This window comes from Bos indicus, chromosome X (assembly GCF_029378745.1).
Source record: "Bos indicus isolate NIAB-ARS_2022 breed Sahiwal x Tharparkar chromosome X, NIAB-ARS_B.indTharparkar_mat_pri_1.0, whole genome shotgun sequence".
Lineage (NCBI taxonomy): Eukaryota > Metazoa > Chordata > Mammalia > Artiodactyla > Bovidae > Bos > Bos indicus.
This window is the reverse complement of record NC_091789.1, coordinates 127,468,738-127,489,826: the sequence shown is the minus strand read 5'-3', so window position 1 is coordinate 127,489,826 and position 21,089 is coordinate 127,468,738. Positions and strand designations below refer to the sequence as shown.

Sequence of the window (21,089 nt, the reverse complement as noted above, 5' to 3'; positions counted from 1 at the left end):
TTATACACTGAGCACATCATAAGAAATTCCAGGCCAGATGAATCACAAGCAGGAATCAAGATTGGCAGGAGAAATATTAACAACCTCAGATATGCAGATGATACCACTCTAATGGTAAAAAGCAAAGAGGAACTAAAGAACCTCTTGATGAGGGTGAAGGAGGAGTGAAAAAACTGGCTTAAAACTAAATGTTAAAAAAAACTAAGATCATGGCATCTGGCCCCATCACTTCATGGCAAATAGAAGGGGAAAAGGCAGAAGCAGTGACAGATTTCCTCTTCTTGGCATCTAAAATCATTGTGAACAGTGACTGCATCCATGAAAGCAGAAGACAACTGCTTCTTGGCAGGAAAGCTATGAAAAACCTAGACAATGTGTTGAAAAGCAAAATCACTGCCGACCAAAGTATGTGTAGTGAAGACTACGGTCTTTCCAGGGGTCATGCACAGTTGTGAGAGCTGAACCATAAAGAAGGCAGAACGCCATAGAATGGATGCCTTTGAACTGTGGTGTTGGAGAAAACTCCTGAGAGTCCCTTGGGCAGCAGGGAGATCAAACCAGTCAATCTTAAAGGAAATCAACCCTGAATACTCATTGGAAGGACTGATGCTGAAGCTGAAGCTCCAATATTTTGGTCACCTGATGTAAAGTTGGTCACCAGCCAACTCCTTGGAAAAGACCCTGATGCTGGGAAAGATTCAGGGCATAAGGAGAAGAGGGCGTCAGTGGATGAGATGGCTGGATGGGATCACTGATGCAATGGACATGAACTTTGGCAAACGCGGGGAAATGGTGAGGGACAGGGAGGCCTGGGGTACTGCAGTCCATGGGGTCGTGAAGAGTTGGACAAAACTGGGTGACTGAACAACAACACTATTTTGTGATCAGATTGGCCCTGCAGATATCTGTTGAGAGCAGGGGTCTAGTAGATGACTGTGACTGCCCAGCTTATTTTTCTTCTTGGTAAACTATCCCCCACCTAACTCATAGAGATGTTAATTACATGGCTTTCCCTGCCTAGTAACAAGAGTTGGCAATCAGCATACTCTGTCTCCCTGGCCACAGTGGCTGGCTAAGGTGTGGGCCCAGTTACTCAACTTGGAGCCATCAAATTCATCCCAATGACATTTTCTGGAACCAAGAATAAAGAAGTACTATCTTGCTATCATTTTCCCCCCCTTCTGGCTTGCCTGAGACAGGGCCAATACAAAGAACAACAGAGAGATGGAAAAAAAAAAAGAGAGATAAACCTTGAATATATCATTGAAGTCCTTGGACAAAGCTGTGTCTAAAGATAAAACCACGCTTGGAACGTAATGTAATATCTCCATTATCCCTATATTTACAAGTGACAAGTGTTAGTCACTCAATTGTGTCTGACTCTTTGTGGCCCCATGGACTATAGCCTGCCAGACTCCTCTGTCCATGAAATTCTCCAGGCAAGAATATTGGAGTGGGTTGCCGTTTCCTTCTCCAATGGATCTTCCCAACCCAGGGATCAAACCCGGGTCTCCTGCATTGCAGGCAGATTCCTTACCATCTGAGCCATGGGATATCCAAAAAAGAAGAAATATATTTATATGTATGGCTGATTCACTTTGCTATACAGCAGAAACTAACACAACACTGTAAAGCAATTTGAGTATACTCAAAATTTTAAAAAAACTAAAAAAAATTTCAAAAATAAAGATTCTGGCCCGAGCAACCAGGAAAAAAAAAGTTCTGATTTAGGGGATGAGAGGGCTTTTAGTAGAGCTAATTCTGAGGGAAAGTGAAAGTGAAGTCGCTTGGTCGTGTCCGACTCTTTGCAACCCCATGGACGGTAACCTACCAGGCTCCGCGGTCGATGGGATTTTCCAGGCAAGAATACTGGAGTGGGTTGCCATTTCCTTCTCCAGGGAATCTTCCCAACCCAGGGATCAAACCCGGTTCTCCTGCACTGCAGACAGACGCTTTACTGTCTGAGCCACTAGGGTAGGAGCTAAGTAAGATGAACTTGATACAGTAAAGCCTTGGTTACTAGAAAGAACAGTTGATCCTAAATTAAACACGCCATCCCTTTTTGATATTTGTCATCTGATTTCATCTCCCCACCCTGCCTCCCCTCTCCCTGTAGAAGTCTTGTGGAATATCAGGATAAAAATATCGGGGGTAGGGGATTACAGGTAAAAACAAAAACCAGAAAGATCACTTCCATTAGAAATTGTGTACAGCATGGCGACACACTAGGACACTTGGGGACAGAAGAAGAGGAAAGCACTTGGCATACCACTCACTCCACCACACCACCTCCGGACAGCTCTGCCAGCAGAAGGGGGCCCATGCTTCATCTGCAGTGCTCAGCAACGACTCTAAGTGTCTGCTTTCACAGGAGGACATGTTGGCACTTAGGGTATGACTATCAGAGACTGAGAGGTCTCTGGATGTCTGGAGGAGTAACGAAGTGTCCAGCGATGACTGGAAATTAATTGCAGTTTCTAATGTATATCCACTGTCTGTGGATATGGCGGTACTCAGCAAGTATAGGCACATATGTGAGCACACACCAATTAATACCTGCAGACTCTCAGATCTGAGTGAGATTTCTGCAGGCAAGTAGATATCCTTTATCAGTACCTGGGGTAAGAGTCACTGAACTTGAGGCTTTTACTTCTAATATGATACCATTTGAACTCATGGTGTGCTGGGCTCTGAGGAAAGTCTGATAATAAGAAAGCATATGTGAAACCACTTGATATATTGATAGTAAGCACCCATTAAATATTGTATGCTTATTATTAACATCATGTAGTAAATTGTGAAGAAGTTACAGTAGGCTGCTAAAGCACATGGCTTCATGTTTAAGTATTCAAATGACTAAATATGCAGCTTTCAATCTTCTACAATTCTTAAGGATGATGTTCTATATATTGACACTTTTGCATATACACTTTTCACCTTACCTAATTTATAGAAAAAACTCTACCCAGAATGCATCACATAACTCTATAATGTTTGCTTGTATTAGTCTAACCATGATTAACCATCTCCAGAGTATTTCATCTCATTAATATTATTCTATTAACCAGAAAAATGAGAAATATTTTAATATCACATATAATGCTGCTGCTTTGAATTCTTTTTCCATGCAAATATCTAATGCCACATGACAAGTCCCAAATAATAAGATTTTCACCTACTAATAAGAGAAATTATTCCATTTTTACCATTCTTTAGAAGTTTATATCATTTGAATGACAAGCATTATGAAAAATGGTCTGTACTGACCTTTTTTCTTAGACAGTAGTTTGGGAAAAGCATATGAGTAGTTCTCTTGTATTTTCCTAACAACATTAAATGGCAAAACCTGACCTCTATCATCCCAGATATAGACCATGGTCCTCCTCCATCTCCAGGCTGCTCAGACTGGATACAAGGAGAACTTTTCAGCACAATCAGGAAATAGTCTTTTTAAACATCAGTTTCATCTTCCATGTGATCTCTGATCTCCTTTGGCTTCTGGCTCTTGGATAACAGGTGGTTTCTCCATCCCCACTGGGTTTTTAATGCCTCAGAGCAGCCAAGCCCACATCTCAGCCAGCAGACTGGAATATGTTCTGAGCTCAAAAGTTCTGCCAATCTTTTCCAGGAATACAGCCTGATGCAGTTCATCTTTACTTACCATAGACTGTTTGTATGTGCCAGGGACATCGTAAATCCTTTAGACCAGCTCTCCCAGCCATTAATCCACTTTCGGCATTGGTTCACCTTGGCATATGCTTCTCAGGACTATTTGTTGTGGATTTTGCTCTTTCTGGTTAAGCAGCCTGTCTTTTCATTTGCATCTCCCCTCTCAATTCATTTCCTATATTGGTCTGGAATCTTACAGACTGCAATTAATAGACAACCGGAGACTTCATTTTCACCCTCTTTTCATCTTTCGTCATTACATTTTTATGTGCATCCTTTGTTCTCAGGCAGACTTTATCCATTTGGTACCAGGCCACTGACACTCAACCTTAAGTGTGATAAACTGATGGCTGAGCAAATACTTCTCTGTTGTCGTTAACTCTGGTAAAAAATCCAAGGTCACCTTCATTGGCCTAAGCCGAGTTACATATTCCTCTTGAATTAAACATGAGTGCACAAGCCTGCAAAGTAAATCCCACCCTTAGATAGAAAGGTGAGTTATTCCCATCTGAAGTGCATGAGTCCGAGGAAGGAATCAGTTCAGTTCAGTCGCTCAGTCGTGTCTGACTCTTTGAGACACCATGGACTACAGCATGCCAGGCTTCTCTGTCCATCACCAACTCCCAGAGCTTGTTCAAACTCAGTCCATCGAGTTGGTGATGCCATCCAACCATCTCAGCCTCTGTGAACCCCTTCTCCTCCTGCCTTCAATCTTTCCAAGCATTAGGGTCTTTTCCAATGAGTCTGTTCTTCACATCTGGTGGCCAAAGTATTTGAATTTCAGCTTCACCATCAGTCCTTTCAATGAATATTCAGGACTGATTTCCATTAGGATTGACTGGTTTAATCTCCTTGCAGTCCAAGGGACTCTCAAGAGTCTTCTCCAACACCACAGTTCAAAAGCATCAATTCTTCAGCGCTCAGATTTCTTTACAGTCCAACTCACACATGCATGCATCACTACTGGAAAAACAATAGCTTTGACTAGACGGACCTTTGTTGGCAAAGTAACGTCTCTGCTTTTTAATATGCTATCCAGGTTGGTTATAATTTTTCTTCCAAGGAGCAAGTGTCTTTTAATTTCATGGCTGCAGTTATCATCTGCAGTGATTTTGGAGCCCAAGAAAATAAAGTCTGTCACTGTTTCCATTGTTTCCCCATCTATTTGCTATGAAGTGATAGGACCAGATGCCATGATCTTCATTTTTTGAAGGCTGAGTTTTAAGCCAGCTTTTTCACTCTCCTATTTCACTTTCATCAAGGGACTCTTTAGTTCCTCTTCCCTTTCTGCCATAAGGGTGGTGTCATCTGCGTATGTGAGGTTATTGATATTTCTCCCAGCAATCTTGATTCCAGCTTGTGCTTCATCCAGCCCAGCATTTCCCATGACGTACTCTGCATATAAGTTAAATAAGTAGGATGACAATATACAGCCTTGACATATTCCTTTCTCAATTTGAAACCAGTCTGTTGTTCCATGTCCAGTTCTAACTGTTGCTTCTTGACCTGCATACAGATTTCTCAGGAGGCAGGTCAGGTGGTCTAGTATTCCCATCTCTTGAAGAATTTTCCAGTTGGTTGTGATCCACACAGTCAAAGGCTTTGGCATCATCAATAAAGCAGAAGTAGATGTTTTTATGGAATTCTCTTGCTTTTTCTATGATCCAACGGAAGTAAAGTCCAATGCTGTAAAGAGCAATATTGAATAGGAACCTGGAATGTTAGGTCTATGAATCAAGGTAAATTAGAATTGGTCAAACAGGAGATAGCAAGAGTGAACACTGACATTTTAGGAATCAGTGAACTAAAATGGACTGGAATGGGAGATTTTAATTCAGATGACCATTATATCTACTACTGTGGGCAAGAATCTCTTAGAAGAAATGGAGTAGCTCTCATAGTCAACAAAAGAGTCTGAAATCCAGTATTGGGTGCAATCTCAAAAGCGACAGAATGATCTCTGTTGGTTTCCAAGGCAAACCATTCAATATCACGGTAATCCAAGTCTATGCCCCAACCAGTAATGTTGAAGAAGCTGAAGTTGAATGGTTCTGTGAAGACCTACAAGACCTTTTAGAACTAACACCCCCAAAAGATGTCGTTTTCATCATAGGGCACTGGAATGCAAAAGTAGGCATTCAAGAGATGCCTGGAGTAACAGGCAAATTTGGCTGAATAGACCTCCCAAGAAAAACTGCAATACATTTTACTAGAATAAGGGGGAACTGGATAACTTATCAGGCAAAAATAGCATTCTTAGTAGTCTCAACATAGTTACTGTCTCAGTGGATAATTTAGATTCTTCTGGCAGTCTTCACTTTCATGTATTAACAACGTACCTTCCTTGGTGGTGAGGGTACACACTCACTCACATATAATATTACCTATTTGCTAACTGGAACAGTAACAGGTAACATCTATTAAGCTATGAAAATGCAGCATCAGCTTGAAGCCAGTGTTTCTCTTATGAATCTTGTTGCCATCTCAAACCTGCACCTCCAACTGTCCTGTAGCACAGACACCATTGCAAGAGCTTTCCCTACTTTTTGTGTCCTCCTTTTGGAGAGTTCTATTTGGTATGATTTAGAGATGAGCAAGCTGAGACCTGAAAGGCCGAACCATTTACTCACAGATATAAAGGTAAATGTAAAAAAAAAAAAAAACAGGATCACATCCAGACAATCCAATCCAAGATTCTATACCCTCAGCCAATATGCTTTGCTGGCTTAGTTGCCCCAGATCCCCTTTAATCTCTTTTATGGGATGATCTCATGTTGTTACCAAGTTTTTCTCACTTATGTATGAGAAAAGAGTATCATGTCATCCTGAGGTTTGAATTTTACTAACAGGTCACATCAATGGGAGCTGTTAGTAAAAAGGTGTTTCCTTACTGACTCTTTGCTAGGAGGCCTGTTCACCCTATAATCTGGTGACATGCATTTGTTTATGCCAAATTTTGGGAAGGTGCTCTATCTCTACTTCCTACAGCATTACTTAAAATGTGTTCCTCTCTATAATATCTTTCTCATGAGATACTTTTTCCCTCTTGACTGAAATTTCTACCCACATAGACTTAGCTAGAATCCTTTGTCAGGCCCTATTCTTACTACCTACGAAAGTACTGTGTGCTCCCCAGTTGGAAACCATCCACTTGGAAGTTTGAAAGTTGAGTATTTTCATGGTGAAAGCTCTTTTTTTTACAATGTAAGTGTGTCAAGTGTGTCTTTGCTGATATAGATGGTGCCTATTTCAGGCACTGATGATTCAAAAAGCAAGAGGTGGACATAACATTCAAACTTTTAAAATAGTACTTTTACCTAACATTCAAATTGTACTTAGGAGTTCTAACGGTATATTGTAATTAAGGTGAAACAAACATTTTGTGATTTTTAAGTTAAAAAAAAGTAATGTTTATAAACATGAAGATCCAAATATTAGGGGTCTAAATAGAAGGTCTAAGAGTAAAAGACACTTACTCCTTGGAAGGAAAGTTATAACCAACCTAGATAGCATATTCAAAAGCAGAGACATTACTTTGCCGACAAAGGTCCATCTAGTCAAGGCTATGGTTTTTCCAGTAGTCATGTAGGGATGTGAGAGTTGGACTGTGAAGAAAGCTGAGCGCCACAGAATTGATGCTTTTGAACTGTGGTGTTGGAGAAGACTCTTGAGAGTCCCTTGGACTGCAAGGAGATCCAACCAGTCCATCCTAAAGGAGATCAGTCCTGGGTGTTCTTCGGAAGGACTGATGCTGAAGCTGAAGCTCCAATACTTTGGCCACCTCATGCGAAGAGTTGACTCACTGGAAAAGACTCTGATGCTGGGAAGGATTGGAGGCAGGAGGAGAAGGGGATGACAGAGGATGAGATGGCTGGATGGCATCAGTGACTCGAAGGACCTGAGTTTGAGTGGACTCCAGGAGTTGGTGATGGACAGGGAGGCCTGGCGTGCTGCAATTCATGGGGTCACAGAGTCGGACACGACTCAGCGACTGAACTGAACTGAACTGAAGAGTAAAATAAAAAATACATTATTCAACCTACATTTATGGGGATATAACCAACACCCTGTTTGTTTACCTCAGAACTTTATCACCTATGTTAATCTGAATCAGACTCCAGCTACATGTGATAGCCTTAAAGCTATTACAGGACCTGTGTAATCCACTGAAAGTTCTGGGTTGCATCAAAATTGCCTCAAATAAAATCAGAGCTTAAGCTGGATTGAAATTTTCCTTCTGGATGTCAATTTGACCCATCAGGAAAGTGGTCATGGACGGTGTGCAAAAACTAATTTGGTTTTGTTTTTGTGTGTGTGATGCTATTCATTATTCAACAAATATTTATTGAGTAGTTATAGGTACTCAAATAGTAGGGGGGTAACATCAGAGCAAAGTTCAAAAACAGACCTGAGAAAGGGAGAAAACGGAGAATAGCCAGCCCCATCTTTGCATCAGAATGAGCCCTGAGTACTAAGAATTTAATAAAAAACACAGAAAAATGTAGAACCACATCTATCTCCAGGTGTAAGGAAAACACAAAGATTCAGTCTTTCCTAAGTAATTGGCAAGATAACCCCTGTATTCATTCTTTTCAGGGGTTCCAGAAATGCCGGTCCTAAAGATGCTAAACCATAATAGACAATGATGCCTCCAATAAACTGTAGTTAGAATGTGGGTTCAGGAAGCAATTGTATGCTTGAGATATTCATGATTAGAATGATTATCAGTATTTTCAGATTTTTATCTGGACTTTAATAAAACAGTTATGATACTATAAAGGGTGCTTTTGTTTTTTACTCATAAAACCTTTACTGATGAATTGTTAGTGATAAGGAATTATGCCTTGCCTTGGAAGCTACTTCTGCAGCCGATAATCCATCTAAGGAACATTATTTTGCTGATTGGTGCATTATTTCCTCAGGTAGTGTTAGATGAAAAAATGCTTTTAAAGGTTTTTCTTTTTTTCCATTATTATTTCATGTTCAATCATATTGCTTTGGGAATATATTTCACAAAAGGGTAGTTGATATTCAGAATCTCATTCATGCATATAAGAATTCTTATTCCTAGCTGGGCAAAAAGGAAAATCATTTGTATAGATTTCACTTATTAGTGTCATATACCTGGCACTAGGTCTATGACAGAGAGGTTATATATACAGTCTCTTCTTGGATTCAAATTCTAGCACTGACTAGCTATATGACATTAGAAAAGTTACTTATCTTCTCATGACATTTTTCTCATCTATACAATCGGGATAAGAATAGTACCTGCCTCATAGGCTTGTTTTAAGCAGTCAATACCTGTTAGCATTATATAGTACTATGGTATTTTCTAAGTCAATCCTTAAAATTCAATAGATTAAATAAGAAAAGATTTATTTCTCATCAGATTAGATCACCTCTGTGTTATGGCTGTTGTATCATATTACTTTCCCTGTTTTGTTTTTCAGGTAGGATACTCTGACTTTACATTTATTTGGAATAATATAAAAGTATTCATATTGCAAACAAAGCTAATTGATCTCTAAAATATGCAAGCGGCTTATGCAGCTCTGCTGCTAAGTCACTTCAGTCGTGTCCGACTCTGTGTGACCCCATAGACGGAAGCCCACCAGGCTCCCCCGTCCCTGGGATTCTCCAGGCAAGAACACTGGAGTGGGTTGCCATTTCCTTCTCCAATGTGTGAAAGTGAAAAGTGAAAGGGAAGTCGCTCACTCATGTCCGATTCTTAGCGACCCCATGGACTGCAGCCTCCCAGGCGCCTTGTCCATGGGATTTTCCAGGCAAAAGTACTGGAGTGGGGTGCCATCGCCTTCTCTGTTAGGCAGCTCAGTAAATATCAAAAAATACCCCAGATAACCCAAACAGACATTTCGCCAAAGAAGGCATACATACAGATGGCCAACAAACACATGAAAAGATGGTCAACATCACTCATTATTAGAGAAATGCAAATCAAAACTACAATGAGATATCACCCCACACTGGTCAGACTGGTCATCATCAAAAAATCTACAAACAATAAATGCTGGAGCGAATGTGGAGAAAAGGGAACCCTCTTACACTGTTAGTGGGAATGTAAATTGATACAGCCACTATGGAGAACAGTACGGAGATTCCTTAAAAAATGTGGAATAAAACTACCATATGACCCAGAAATCTCACTACTGGTCATATACCCTGAGAAAACTGTAATTCAAAAAGACACATGCATCCCAATGTTAATGGCAAAACTACTTACAATAGCAAGGACATGGTAGCAATTTGATGTGCATTGACAGATGAATGAATAAAGAAGTTGTGGCACACATATGCAATGGAATATTAACCACAAAAAGGAATGAAATTGAGTCATCTTAGTGATGTGGATGAACCTAGAGTCAGTAATACAGTGTGAAGTAAGTCAGAAAGAGAAAAACAAATATCATATATTAACACATACAAATGGAATCTGGCAAAAATGGTACTGATGAACATATTTGCAAGGCAAGAATAGAAGCACAGATGCAGAGAACAGACTTGTGGACACAGGGAGGGAAGGAGAGGGTGGGACAAATTGAGAGAGTAGCGCTGACATATATACACTACTCTGTATAAAATAGTTAGCTGGTGGGAAGCTGCTGTATAGCACAGGGAGCTCAGCTTGATGCTCTGTGATGACCTAGAGGGGGTGGGATGGCGGGGTGGGAAGGAGGCTTAAGAAGGAGGGAATATATGTATACTTATAACTGATTCACATTGTTGTACAGCAGAAACCAACGCAACATTGTAAAGCAATTATACGCCATTAAAAAAAAAGTATTCATATTGACAAATGTCACTTATCTGTTTGCATGTAGTGTCCTTTTGGATGTCAATATGATCCAGTAGGAAAGCAGTCATGGATGGTGTCTGAATTAAGATATTCATTCATCTATAAGACTGTGCAGTGAAATGTGCTAACACTCAGAGTGAAGCAAAGAGAGAAAAATGTCCAGAATCCTACTAGCTAAAAAGAGATAACATTAGGCAAATGACTAAATTATTTTACAGATGATAAATAGTAAAGCTATGATTTGTGTATATTAGTAGCGACACTTGATAAATATTTCAGTTTGAGTTCAGTCACTCAGTCATGTCTGACTGTGACCCCATGGACTGCAGCATGCCAGGCCTCCCCATCCATCACCAACTCCCAGAGTTTACTCAAACTCATGTCCATTGAGTCAGTGATGCCACCCAACCATCTCATCCTCTGTCATCCCCTTCTCCTGCCTTCAATCTTTCCCAACATCAGGGTCTTTTCCAGTGAGTCAGCTCTTCACATCAGGTGGCCAAAGTATTGGAGTTTCAGTTCAGCATCAGTCCTTCCAATGAATATTCAGGACTGATTTCCTTTAGGATGGACTGGTTGGATCTCCTTGCAGTCCAAGGGACTCTCAAGAGTCTTCTCCAACACCACAGTTCAAAAGCGTCAGTTCTTCGGTGCTCAGCTTTCTTTATAGTCCAACTCTCACATCCATACATGACTACTGGAAAAACCATAGCTTTGACTAGACGGACCTAAGTCTTATTTCCATGACAGACTGGAGATTCCATGATTCAGTTTGGGAGACAGAGGTTTTATTCTCATCTCAGGGGGCCGAAATCAATTTAACATGAGGGTTAGATTTTTAAACTGTGCACATGATATCATTTGAAGTGAAAATTTCCTTTGATCAAGCTTCAGATTGTAAGGGTTGGTTTTCTCTAAACACCCCATCTCAGTGACAGTTCCTCATCCAGTTTCAGAAGAGCTCTCTCTTTCCTCAGTTTGACAACAGATTAAGCAGTTGGCTTATATTTAAAAGTCATATTGTATGAATAATATGTGTTTTTAAACACTGGAAATCACTCCCATAACAAAAAGAAGCTTACATAGGTAAAAGAAATCAGAGGTGGGGTGGGTGGATCCAAAAAGTCAGTTCAGTTCAGTCACTCAGTCATGTCTGACTCTTTGCGACCCCATGAATCGCAGCACGCCAGGCCTCCCTGTCCATCACCAACTCCCGGAGTTCACTCAGACTCACGTCCATCGAGTCAGTGATGCCATCCAGCCATCTCATCCTCTGTCGTCCCCTTCTCCTTCTGCCCCCAATCCCTCCCAGCATCAGAGTCTTTTCCAATGAGTCAACTCTTCGCATGAGGTGGCCAAAGTACTGGAGTTTCAGCTTTAGCATCATTCCTTCCAAAGAAATCCCAGGGCTGATCTCCTTCAGAATGGACTGGTTGGATCTCCTTGCAGTCCAAGGGACTCTCAAGAGTCTTCTCCAACACCACAGTTCAAAAGCATCAATTCTTCGATACTCAGCCTTCTTCACAGTCCAACTCTCACATCCATACGTGACCACAGGAAAAAGCATAGCCTTGACTAGACAGACCTTTGTTGGCAAAGTAATGTCTCTGCTTTTGAATATGCTATCTAGGTTGGACATAACTTTCCTTCCAAGGAGTAAGCGTCTTTTAATTTCATGGCTGCAGTCACCACTGCAGTGATTTTTATAACTCCCACTGTACCTTTTACCTGGGGAACATCTGATGAACAGAATTACTAGCAGAAGCACTGGCAATATTTTTTCTCTCTCTCTCATCCCTCAATTGTCCTGAATGTTCATATTTGAATTAGTATGAGTTAAATGCATGTTTTTTTATGCTCCAACAGTATAAGGACAAATACACATAGCATGGAAGAGATGTACACAGTGCTGAGGGATTGTACTGCCCCAGCTTCATAAGTGAAAGTGAAAGCAAAAGCTAAAGTGAAGTTGTTCAGTCATGTCCAACTCTTTGTGACCCTATGGACTGCAGACCACCAGGCTCCTCCATCCATGGGATTTTCTAGGCAAGAGTACAGGAGTGGATTGCCATTTCCTTCTCCAACCCCAGCTTAATAGTCATTTAATTTGCTTTCTACACGTGAAGGTCTGTATTTACTACTAAATCTGTCTATTGGGTGAAGTGGTAAGCTCTGAAATGTAAATAGCATTTTCCCCTTCATCACAGCCCCGCTAAGTTCTAGTGCAGGCCAGAAAGAGACCCTAAATCTCTTTCTGGGAAGCCCAGAAAAGGCTGGACTAGCCCAGTTCCACTCCATTGAAGAGAATCCCCTCCTCCTTGTATTAAAATGATTAATTTGGGCATTTCTTAAACTATGCCAGGGACAGATAGTGAATGACAGAAACTATCCTTACCAATCTGTACACTTAACTGAATCATGTATATGAGAAACAGGTATGGAGTTTGTCTTAGGCATTGCAATTAATCTCCCTAAAATCTTGATAGAGATATATGGAGCAGTGATCCTTCAGCACACTAGCCTTGATCTATTTCCTTTCTGAAATATTGATATAACAAACAAATGATGATACTTGATTCTTTAGTTTAACTAGTTTCAGTTAATTACTATAAATGCCATCTGAAAGTTCATGTTGAGTTTGCAAATTCAGATGATGGGTATATGGATGTTCCCCATGCAATTCTTTCAACTTATCTTTCACTTTTCATAATAAAGTACTGAGAAGAAAAGTACTCAAAGATTGGGCTTTTGAAAATAGGTCTTTTCATATATTCATTCCATAATCTTTTGTAGACTACTTACTACATGTACTTGGATAGGTACTATGGACAAACTTGAATTCAACATGGTACCTGCCTTTAAGAATTGTATCACTTATTTACTGCTACAACAATGCTTCCTAGACAACTTGGTGTCATGCAACCACAGGCATTTATTTTCACATTCATGGGTATACAGGTTGATTGCTAAGTGGGTAATCTCTCTTCACCGTTTCAAACTGCAAGTTCTGCTAGATATTGTTCCTTGCCCCATTTTACTTAACATGTGTTCATTCTGAGACCCAGTCTCTTCTCGTTATTATGGCAGAACTGCAAGAGTGTAAGCCCTATCAAAGATGTAGATTACATGCCTGTTTATATCACCTCTACTAAAACATACTGACCAAAACGAGTCACATGGTTGAGCCCAAAGTCAAAGAGAAAGTAAACTCTGTCTTTAGTGGCAGAAATTACAATGTCAACAGGGAAAAAGACATGATACAAGGAGAAAAGTGGTGACCAAACCTAAGTCTACACCAAGAACTTTGGAGCTTAGATCTGGACAAAGCAGACAAAATATTGCACTTCTGGCAAATTGCTCCATTTGTTCAAAGGATAAATGAATATGACTGGGTACTAATCTGTGGGTCCATTTTCCATACTCAGTGGTTCTAACCTTAGACCCTTTCAGGGCTGCATAGATTAGCCTACCTTATTATCAGACTACATCATAACAAAGAATAAAAACAACACAAGAAGCCCTTGTTATTATTTCTAAGATTCTTTTCTAGATATATGCAAACAGTGATAATTAATGTCTATCGCTCTTCCCTCAGGGGCTTCCCTCGTGGCTCAGATGATAAAGAATCCACCTGCATGCAGGAGAACTGGGTTCAATCCCTGGGTTGGGAAGATCCCCTGGAGAAGAGAATGGCAACCCACTCCACTATTCTTGCCTGAACAATTCCATGGACAAAGGAGCCTGGCAGACCCCAGTCCATGGGGTTGCAAAGAGTCAGACACGATTGAGCAACTAACACTAACACTTTCCCTTCCCTCTAGGAAGGCTCGATATAGTGAAATATGCATGCTAAGTCACTTTAATCATGTCCGACTCTGTGTGACCCTATGGACTATAGCCTGCCAGGCTCCTCTGTCCATGGAATTCTCCAGGAAGAATACTTGAGTGGGTTGCCATGCCTTCCTCCAGGGGATCTTCCCAATCCAGGGATCGAACAAGTGTCTCTTATGTCTCCTGCATTGGCAGGTGGATTCTTTACCACTAGCACCACCTGGGAAGCCCTATAGTAAAATAAAGGACATTTTTATTTTTATATCAATTACTTCTTTAGCAGTATACCTGTGGGTCTTAAATGACAGACTTTATATAATTGCTGAACAATGGGAATAAGCTGAATTTTTTGAGCTTTAATGAAGGGTTTACATCTATTTAAAATTAAACCCTTGTTGTATAGATAAACACTGAATGAAATCAACTGTAACATTTTATAATTAAGAATAATGCAGCAGTGTGAGATCATTATTGCAAAACTTTAAAAATGTATTTATTTCCCATTAGTTGCAGCATAATGATCCAACTCTTTAAATGAAAAAGAAAATAAACTTCTTGAATCAAACTTTGTGATAGAGACCCAGCATGTGTTATTAATTTAAACTGTTTTTCTCAATGATTTTATTTTATGATATAACCAATCATTGGATTGTAAATGTAGAAAATGTTTCATTTGGCTCCTAAATAAAGGATAATGAAAGTCATTAAATGTTTACTAAAACCAACTGCTATTAAGATAAAGTATATAAATAAGTCACCAACCAAAATCAATCTTTATTCCTATATATCAAAAGAGAGAGAGGAAAATATGTGTATATATAGATTTCTCTCTTTCACTTTTGCACTCTCTCTATATACACATGAACCGTGTGAAATTTGCAATGATTGATATTTATACAATTAATTTACTGCCCCTAAATCATATACAGATTAACCTATTCTTATGTCCTTATGTTTAAATCATATTTAAATATACATTTATAAATAAATAATATCTATTATTATATCTTTAAATGCAAGTTTACAGGAAAAAGCCTGTAAACAGGCTTTTTAACAGGCTTATAACAGGAGTTATAAGCCTATGGAAATCAGAATGCAGAAAACTAAAATGCCTGACAATTTAAAGGATTGTTGAGGCTGTAGAGTAACTGGAACCTTCGTATCCTGCCAGTGGGAGTTTACTTTGGCATAACTGCTTTGCAAATCTCCTTGGCAGTAGCTTCTAAATCTGAACACAGGTACACTCTGTGACACAGGAACTCAACTACTAAGTATATAACTCTAATGTTTGTAGGTACATCCATCAAAAGATGTATACAAAGGCATTCAGAGAAGTATTATTCATATGATCTCCAAATTGGAAGCAATCTAAATGCATATCAACTCTAGAGAATAAACAAAATGAGGAATATTCACAACTGAACTCTATATGGCAATGAGAAGGATTAAATTACTGCCATGTTCCATAACACAGATGAGCATCAACATAATATTCAACAAAAGAAGCCAAGCAAAAGACATGGAAGCAACCTATGTGTTGATTGACAGAGGAATGGATAAAGAAGATGCGGTACATATATACAAAAAATATTACTAGCCATTAAAAAGAATGAAATAATGCCATCTGTGGCAACATGGATGGACCTAGAGATAGTAATGCTGAGTGAAGTTAGAAAAGGAAAAATATTGTATTACATCCCTTATATGTGGAATCTAAAAAGAAACAGTACAAATGAACTTATTTACAAAATAGACTTAGAGAACAAACTTATGGTTGCTGGGGGGAGGGATGGTGGGAAGGATAGGCGGAAGGGATAGGGAGTTTGGGATGGACATGTACACACTACTATATTTACAATGGATAACCAACAAGGTCCTACTGTATAGCACATAGAACCCTGGTCAATGTTATGTGACAAGATGGGGGGGAAATCTAGGGGAGAATGGATACAGGTATATGTATAGCTGAGTCCCTTTGCTGTCCACCTGAAAATATCACAACATTGTTAACTTACTATACTCCAATATAAAAAAAAGTTTTTAAAAATAACTGGGCAGAGTATACAGCATATAATTACATTTATATAAAGTCCAAGACAAGGCGACACTAATATAAGTGTTAGAAATCAGGATGGTTACTTCATGATGGTACTTAGTGGAAGTGAGCATGAGTGGGGCCTCAAAGGTATTGGTAATGCTATATTTTTTTATCAGATTGGTGGGTATATGTAGGTATTTACTCTCTGAAAATGTACCATGCTGTTCCATTAAGTTTTGGGCACTTTTCTGCACATCTTATATTTTCAATAGCATACTGAAGTATAATTGATGTACAAACTACACATACTTCATGTGTATAATTCAATACACACAAGTCTGGACATAGGGAAATACTTGTTTGGAAGAAAAGCCATGACCAACCTAGACAGCATATTAAAAAGCAGAGATGTTACTTTGCCAACAAAGGTCCGTCTAGTCAAAACTACTGTTTTTCCAGTAGTTGTGTATGGATGTCACAGTTGGACTATAAAGAAAGCTGAGTGCAGAAGAATTGATGCTTTTGAACTGTGGGGTTGGAGAAAACTCTTGAGAGTCCCTTGAACTGCAAAGAAATCAAACCAGTCCATCCTAAAGGAAATCAGTCCTGAATATTCATTGGAAGGACTGATATGAAGCTGAAACTCCAATATTTTGGCCACCTGATGCAAAGAACTGACTCCTTGGAAAAGACCCTGATGCTGGGAAAGACTGAAGGCAGGAGGATAAGGGGAAGACAGAGGATGAGATGGTTGGATGGCATCACTGACTAGATGGACATGAGTTTGAGCAAACTCCAGGAGTTGGTGATGGACAGGGAAGGCTGGTGTGCTGCAGTCCATGGGGCTGCAAAGAGTCAGACACGACTGAGTGACAGAACTGAACTGAACTGAAACACTTGTGATACCATCACCAGTCAAGGTAATAGACCTATGTAACACCTCCCAATGTTTTCTTGTGTCTGTTTTTTGAATGCTATATTTTTGTAAAAGACTTACTTTCAGAAAAGTACATCTGCTTTCTCAATATGATGACTTCCTGCCATCCTTCTTTTTCACAATTTCTGAAAGAGTTGCTTAATGACTCTGACACAGTCTTACAACTTCCCATTATTTTTCATACTTCAAATCATGAAGGAATTATTGTAATCTTTTCGGGTCTGTCATCCAGTTCACTCACTATTAATTCCTTTTTGGGGCTCAGAGAGAAGACCTTAGGGAATTTATAGAGCCTTTTCTCATTCTTGTATCTGCTAAAAAAAACTTTATGTCACAAATCTTGATTATTGATTCCCTCCATGACATTTAAAATTATGTATTTCACAGGAACTTTGTCTGCTACCACCTTTCTGCCCAAAGTAATTTATAGCAGCCATGGACATTTTGAAATTAGATTGAAGACCTTCTGTTGCAAACCACATGCTTCTTGAAACAGATGGAATTTTCAGTAGTGTGAGGTTATTCCTAATCCTGGCAATATTACCAAACAACAAGGAAAGGCTTAATGGGTTGACCTGTTAAGTCCATTTTTCAAATCAAAGGTGAAGTTGTTTTTTTTTGGGAAATCAAGGTTATGTCTGTCTCCAGGCATGCATTAAGCAATTAACATGAGTTCTAGAGGAATGGAAGGCCTCTGAAGGTAAGCACAGGGCATACTCATTCACTTGGAAAGCCCTTTAACAAAGGAATTGCTTCCTCATGAGCAGTATTAAAGCAACCTCCCATTACTAAAGCATATTAAGCTACCTTGTGGGCATTTTGCCAAATCTTTAAGTTGTATTATAGGCTTTCTGTACAAAATATGTTTTTCTCTGAAACAGTTCAAACACTCTCCTCTCTCTTTTTTTCCCCACTATTCCTTACAGACACCATCAAAGTTACCTAACTTCAAACATTAACTACTTCTATAGCTCTTGTGAAGTTTCACACAGGGAGCTATTGACAAGCAAGACATCTGATGATGAAGCAGAGTTCTTTTGTGACTAGAAGAGATGAAATCCCTGTACAATGCAGAAAACTTGCCACAACTGTTCTTTTTGTCTTATACTAAAGTATAGTTTTTAGAATAAAGAACACCTACTGCAAAGAGATCCAACTAGTCCATTCTGAAGGAGATCAGCCCTGGGATTTCTTTGGAAGGAATGATGCTAAAGCTGAAACTCCAGTACTTTGGCCACCTCATGTGAAGAGTTGACTCACTGAAAAAGACTCTGATGCTGGGAGGGATTGGAGGCAGGAGGAGAAGGGGACGACAGAGGATGAGATGGCTAGATGGCATCACCGACTTGATGGACGTGAGTCTGAGTGAACTCCGGGAGTTGGTGATGGACAGGGAGGCCTGGTGTGCTGCGATTCATGGGGTTGCAAAGAGTTGGACACGACTGAGCGACTGAACTGAACTGAAGTGAACACATAGAAAGAGATAAACAACATGACTTTGATACAAAGCAAATTTAATCATGAATTCTAGGAAATTACTTCAAGTATTATTGCTACATCAAGTGGTTCCAAGTGACCAGATGTCTTGTGTAGGGTGTACATTTGACTGTTACTTGTGCCCTCTAAATCTATTGTACTTTTCTCCCTGGTTACTCAGGGCAACCCAACTGGGGACCACAGTACCCAGTCTCCTTTGTAGTTACATGTGGTCGCTCAACTAAATTCTTGCTAATAAAATATGAGCACAAGCAATTTTTGCTTCATCTGGATTCCTCTGTCTCCTCTTCACATAAGCTAGAAGCCAATCAAGGCAGGGGACAGCTATGAGCATGCAGAGGAGGGCTGTATACTAGGGGATGGCAAAGCACCAATGTTGACAGCACCTTCACCACTGAATATCTTGTTGGCATTAAGCCACACCTCCAGTCTGGATGTCGAACTTGCATGCGAAGGAAATATACTTCCATTCACTTTTACTCATTGTATGCTTTTATCTTTGTTATTGAAGCTACTATTTACCAGATAGGGTTATTGATTAATAATTTTTAGTATGCTTTCAACTTATTAAAAGAATGTGAAACAAATATTTGATGATTTCTAAAATAAAAATATTTTATATTTCCATAGGATATTTCTTTTATCAGGACCTTTCTCCATATTTTATTATATGAGAGTCAAAAGAATCCTGTGGTGGCAGTTAAGATGATTCATTATGCCTATTTCACTAAAAAGGAAACAACAACATTGGCAACTGGATCTTGATCTTTCCAAATTATCTCAGGAAACTATACAACTTCAGAGGAAATATGGTTTGCTTACTATATATTAAAGTCAACTCACAATACCATATTGAATGAAAATTCACAACTTTAAGAAGGTGACTTAGTCTTTTGGAGAATTTAATAAATATGGCTTCTTTTTTTTTACTGCATTCATTAACCACTAATTTATCTCTTTAATGAAATAAGAAGATAATTTTTCAATTAAATGCATTTTCAAGTTAAATGTTTGAAATATCAAGAAATTTTATATTTACTATTGAATTCTATTTATAAATGTAGCAAATTTGAAAATACATAGATGTTAAAAATTACTTTGTTTATTGTAAAATTGAGTAACAGAGGAAAGAAGAATATGACAATTATGTGTAAGTCCAAGACTCAGAGTTAACTACTGTTAATATATGTGTATACTTTTTTAATGAAAATAAACAATATTGTTTTAAGCATTTTCACTTGATGATAATAGGTGACATTCATGATCCCTACTAGGGCCAGGCAGTAGACTACAAATATTCTACCAATTATGTTAAATATAATATTCAGTAGAAGCCTGTAGATAAGTGCTATAATTATCACTATCTTTACATAATGAGCAACTGAGACTTGGGTATGCTAACCAACTGATGCCTCATAATGAAGATTGAAAGTAGTAAGTGATGTCACAGATTGTCTGTATTCAAAACTTGCACTCCAAACAGTTTGCTATTATTTGAGGATCAAGAAACACAAGGCAGCAATGTATTCCATCTTATGGGTCACAACGAGATCAGAGAAGCACCACAGATGTCCCAATCAATCTTTTACTTTTGGATATATAACTTGTTTCCTAATATTAACAGCATGTATTTGTTATTAAATCTTTGTACCTTGACATATTCATATGACTTTATTTTAGTAATTTTATAGAACTAGAGTTGCTGATCAGGACCTGTTTTAAGGATTTTGAATATATTGACAATTGGAGCTTAGGAGTTTGCCCTAATTTCCTCACAATATGTGGGAGCAACCAAGTATTCTTTGTGGAGACAAGATTTGGTATTAACATTGTTTTCTATATGTTTGACAGTTTTGAGAAATGATTTATTTTTTATGTATGGATTTTTAAAACTATTAATGTACAGTTGTAAAATATGCTTATTGATGATTTCTGCTTTATTTCTACTGATTTGCACACTTATACATTTTTATCAGATTTACATACTTTAAACACTTTTCTTATGTTATAGACCTTAACACACTGTGTGAAATAAATATCTCAAATACTTCTGATCACACTGCTAATAACCTTCAACTCTTTTGCAAGTGTATTTTCAGATGTACACATTCTTATGTTTCTGTAACCAAATGTATGAAGTAAATTCATTTGTTATTTTGGCCTCAGAAATCACCTATCTTTCCAGTACCTTTGATGACTAAATCTGCAGTTTCAATACCTTTGCTGTGGTATAACTTAGCATACAACAAACACGACATATTTAAATTATAAAATTTGAATGAGTTTTGATATAAGTATAT

At 38.8% G+C, this 21,089-nt stretch overlaps 1 long non-coding RNA gene across 1 annotated transcript in view; it reads left to right on the top strand.

The window, feature by feature from the left end:
• The window catches only part of LOC139181154 (uncharacterized), a 94,442-nt gene extending 75,295 nt beyond the window's left edge, over positions 1-19,147 (top strand). The window contains exon 3 of the long non-coding RNA XR_011565244.1: positions 18,219-19,147. This is a non-coding gene — a long non-coding RNA (uncharacterized lncRNA). The remainder of the gene's footprint in view (positions 1-18,218) is intronic.
• Positions 19,148-21,089: the final 1,942 nt, after the last annotated feature.